This window comes from Phragmites australis, chromosome 13, assembly GCF_958298935.1.
Source record: "Phragmites australis chromosome 13, lpPhrAust1.1, whole genome shotgun sequence".
Taxonomy (NCBI): Eukaryota; Viridiplantae; Streptophyta; class Magnoliopsida; order Poales; family Poaceae; genus Phragmites; species Phragmites australis.
Window position 1 is genome coordinate 1,642,946 of NC_084933.1, and position 5,247 is coordinate 1,648,192.

Sequence of the window (5,247 nt, forward strand, 5' to 3'; positions counted from 1 at the left end):
TTTTGCTCCATCGGAGAAAACTATGTGTAATTTCATTGCTTCCTGGTAATGAAATTCGGGGAGGGCCCGTTCTGGAAAAAATGTGTAGCCCTGCTAGCTGGGATACTAGTTCGGTCTCAGTTCCATAGATACTAGCACATGGGTCGAATTCGGTCTCGCAACTGATGGATGGCCAGGTCTTTTTATTTCACTACCAGCAAACTGTTTTCTTTTATTCAAAAACGTTAGAAATGACTGACCTTTCATGTCAGTCAGCCTCACGACCGAGCCGTCAATAGCAAACTATATATCAGGTAAAAACCGGGTAGACGCCAAGGCACCTGTTGTGTTTGTAGATAAGGAAAAAAGTTGTGCCTAAGACACCCTCACCGTATATCGAAGAGTTCGGGTTACGTGTATCTTAATTATATAGAGATTAAGAGGAACTCTTATACAGCTGTATTTTCTTATGACGATAAGAATTAATAAAACTTTCTTTATCGAAAAAATTATATATCAAAAGTTGTCCGACCATCTCTCCACTTGGTTGTGTTTCTAGATAATGATTAAAAATCAGTTCCGACCTCTACATCATCCGATGCACGCAACCTAGTACCTTATTACAAAGTTTCAGTGACAAGCTGAGTACTTTCAGAAATAACAAGCTATATACCTAGTTTGTTTTCCACTTCGCCCTGCATACGTAGTGAAAAAAAAATCCAAATACCATAAACAGAGGTAGCTGGTAGGGTGCAGAATCTTAAAGCAGGTGGTAGGATTGGGACACCAGGCCGGGTCAGATAGGGCCTGGTTTTGAAAGCATCTTTTCTAGTGACTACAGTACACACAACTTTCGATCTCCCCAGTGATTGTCTCACGAACGTTACGAGACCTGCGCACCGTGATCTCCAACGACCCGATGCTCATCGCAAAGCCGTCACGGCTCTCTGTCTCCTCCCTGTGACTCCGGTAAGATTCGTCATGGCTCATCCCCACGAAATCATCATCCGAGTCGTCCAGTAGTGGAAGCTCTCCTTCCGGCGGCCACACGAAGGTTGGCTTCGCCAGCGGCACGTCCGGTGGCGGCATTGTCTTCGCGATGACCTGCACCACCTCAGCCATACTTGGTCGGTCCGATGGGTTTGGGTTGCTGCACGCCAAGCCAAGGAGCAGCAACTGGGTGGCGTCAGCGGCGTCGAACTCTCCCTCGGCGGTGTTGCGATCATCGCCCACATCCACTGCTCGAGCAACCGGGTGGCATCGTCGGCGTCGAACTTACCCGCAGCGGTGAGCTCATCGTCCACGGCTTCCAGCAGCCTTCCCTCCCCGTGGAGCCACCACACCCAATCCGTCAGCAGCGGGAACTCAGCTTCTGCCGCGCTGAGCGACCTCTTGCCGGTGACGACCTCGAGGATGAGCACCCCGAATGCGTAGACATCGGTCTAGCGCGTGGCCTTGTGGCTGACAGGGTACTCCAGCGCGATGAAGCCCCAGGTGCCGGCGACACCGAGGTCGGTAAAGGAGTTCTTGCCGTAGCCCACCACACGAGCGAGGCCGAAGTCGCCGAGGCGGCCATGGAAGGCGGCGTCGAGCATGATGTTGCTTGCCTTGATATCGCGGTGAAGTACCACACGCTCGTACTCGTGGTGGACGTAGTGGAGACCGGCGGCCACATCCTTGATGACATTGTAGCGTGTCTCCCACCGGAGAACAGGGAGGTGCTGGTGGCGGTTGTCACGGAAGAGATGTTGGTCCAGGCTGCCATTGGGCATGTACTGGTAGATAAGTAGGAGCTCCCCATTCTCGTAACACCAACCTGAAACAGTTACACTTGCATGCGCTGTCACTAGATATAAGTCGATCTTACTCGTGATAAATTATAAGCATTACATATGATAGAAAACATTTTCTTCGGCAAATCTTACTTGCATGTGGTCAAGGCATATAGTTCTTTTACATTGATGGTCGAATTTATACGGATTTGTTTGTTTGGGGTGTTTTAGAAGGATGGATTATACTGCAAAGGATGATGTGTACTAAGCCTTATGGGGGTTTATACAGACGACATGGTGGCTTAGATCATAAGGAATCCTAGAGGTAACATAAATACACATCGGAGATATATCAATCAATCAATCCTAAAAATCCTATTCTACCATAACAGTTGAATCTTTCCGGATCATACCATATACGCTAACATGTGTCTTAATTAAATCATTTGTCCTTAAGTCACCAATGCAATTTGTCTCGGTCGTTACAAACCTTACATTTTTTTCCTTGGGTAGAAATATTTTTGTCTCTTTATATGTTGTGTTCACCAAGTTGGTATTAATCATATATAGGTAAGAAAGTATTTTTATATCACTTTAAAGAATTTACCTCGCCTGAAGAAAATGGTAAAGATAGTTATCTTTTCAATAACTTTATATTTTAACATGGGAAAACTAAATGCATTGGTGAACCTTACAAACAAAGGGACAAAAATATTTTCAAACCTAGTAAAAATAAATTCAACCTCGGTAAACCCTAAAACACAAAGATTGACTTACGAATAGCAAGAATTAATTCAGCTAAAAACTAGCAAATCCAAAAAAAAATTCCCAAGGTGAGATTTTTTATGAAATACTAGAGGGAAAAACTAAATAAATTGGTGAACCTTGCAAACAAAGTGTTGGATTAGCTCTTACGGACCCAAATAATATATTGTAGATAGAAATAAGGATTAAAACGACAATGAATAGGCCTACAGGAAGTCCTTTCTAAAGTTGCAAAGCTAGTCCAACTGCAGAAAAGTCAGAGTAAACATTGGTGCCTGGACAAACGTACATGGACGTGGACCACCATACCTATGAGAGAAACGATATTCTTGTGCCGGAGGCGGCTGATGACGGCGACCTCGGCCAGGAAGTCATCGTAGCTGCGGTTCTCCTTCCGCTCGAACTTCTTCACGGCGACCTCGATGTACCGCCGCCGCCTTCTATCTTCACCGTCACCAGTACTGCCAATCATTCTCCCCTTGTACACGGCACCAAACCCTCCTCTGCCGAGCCTCATGCTCTCGTGGAAGTTCCTGGTGGCCTTCTTGACGTCGGCGTACTTGTACTCCCTCGGTATCCCGGGGAGCCGCCGCAGCACCTTGGACAGCTTCAGCTTCGTCTTGAGAGCCCTGTATCTCGAGAGACAGCTCTCCAAGTAGCACGCCGCCGCGAAAACCATGGCTGCACCAGCTGCTACAATAACCAAAGACAGCACAACGGCCAAGAACCATCCTTTACGCCGACCACCCGTGGACGTGGAGAGCCTGTCCACCGTCAGGTTCCAGCTATAGACCACCGCCCGGCAAGATGGCAAGGACCTGTTCTTGGAGGCAAATAAACCAAAGTTTGAACCAAAGGGGGTCTCTGTGACGATGCCGCTGATTTCGAGAGGGGCGTGAAGCGAGGCTTGCCCAGGCTTGGTCTCGCCGTCGTCGTCAAGGTACACCGATAGATTGTGCCCCACGGCATCGTAATCAATCCACACAGTGTAGTTCGCCGCCGCCGGCGTCGCGTTTGGCGCCGGAGTGATGCAGACATACAGGCTGCTCGTACCTTGGCGATAGTAGTAGTCCAGCTTACCGATCTCGACGGAGATGTTGCCGCTGGCCGTGCTAGCCAAGGAGAAGTAGGTGGCCCTGTCAAAGCCAGTGGAGGAACCTGGCAGCACCTCGAACATAAAGCCGCCGCTGGCTGCCGTTTGGTCGGGCGACCAGCTGACGCTCATGGTGAAAGTGGTGTTGAAGGACGCCTCCTGCGACGACAACTCGCCGGCGAATTCAGAACCGAGAGAGAGAGGGATGCTATCCCATAGGATGGCGTATCCGGCCGATCTCCTCCAGTCCGGAGGGTAATGAACCGGCGGCTGGTAGACGTCGTCGGTGGTGAGGTGGAGGGCGCCATCGATGACACCGGCGTCCCAGGAGAGCTGCAACCCGCCGGTGCTCTTGAAGGACGGGAAACGAACGCTAATGACGTCACTCCGCTCGCCGGAGCCGCTGCAAGACGCCGGGACGATTGCTGTGACCCAGCACAGCACTATTGCTAAAAGGATACGACTAGTCGTCAAACCTGGAGGACTAGGCATTGTGGTAGCTGCCATGCGAAGCCACTGCTTTTCGTCGCATCTTGGCACGCTTGCCGGTATTTTATAGGATGGATTCTCTTAACTACTAACGGTAAGGTCATCTCCAACAAAAACTCTAAAAATTCACCTCCTATAACACTATTATAGTATCTCCTATCACTATTACAATATCTCCTATTTTTTCTATCTCCAACAGACACCCTATTTCCTACATTCTTTTACTCTCCTCCTCCGCTCGGACCCACAGATCAGCCTCAATACACAGTGATGTGGGCTGCTACATTGTGCCGCAACTTTGCCGCCGAAAATTGCGAGCGGCATTCCTGTAGCGCCAAATGCCGCTTCTGTTGGAGTGCTGCGACGTGCGCTGCAAACGGCAAAAGCTGAGGTAGCAGCCAGCACAGTAGTTTAGAGTCTCGTTTGCCGCTTCTCTTGGAGACGGCCTAAAATAATCATACGAGATCTTAATATTATGTATTTAAGATTTAGATTCAGTTCATAGCGTGATACATAGTAAAAATTATCATAAAATTTATAGTGAAAACAAGGATAATTATATGTGATAGAAAAAAAAAAGAAAATAAACTACCACGTGCCACACTATTAATTAAGTCTAAGCATCAAATATATTTGACCAGTTCTCATAGAATTATTTTTCCGACGAGCGTGAGGGGCCATCGGACAGGAATTTGTTTACCGGTGAATTAAATATACCGGAGATCACCGATAAACATGATGTATCCGATCTACCGAACAAAATTCAAATAAATTTAAACAAAATTCAAACAAAATACTAATAAACATGTTATTTTTCTACTAGGTCTACTGTAGACCTGATAAACTGGATATATCAAATATACCGAACCGAAATTTTTTTCCCTACCATTGGCTAGTGTTCTCAATTTATAAGTGCATATCGGTAGAATTCGTGTATAAATAAGGCAAAAACAACCTGGTCAAATCGAATACTTAAATAATTCGATGGCATAGGCAAAAATGGCTAGTTTTACAGCTACGCTGTCTAGCTGTTATAATAAAAATAGTTAGGCCCAGGGGCGGGCCCATATAGAGTCAAGGATGTACACGTGTATACCCAAGTTTTTTTTTGCAAAAGAAACTATCTACATTTTTGACACCACAGAGAAT

The 5,247-nt window shown here is 46.9% G+C and overlaps 1 pseudogene; it reads right to left on the bottom strand.

Moving 5' to 3' along the window:
* Positions 1 to 534: 534 nt before the first annotated feature.
* Positions 535 to 4,114, bottom strand: LOC133887904 (L-type lectin-domain containing receptor kinase IX.1-like; annotated as a pseudogene).
* Between the last annotated feature and the right edge of the window lie 1,133 nt (positions 4,115 to 5,247).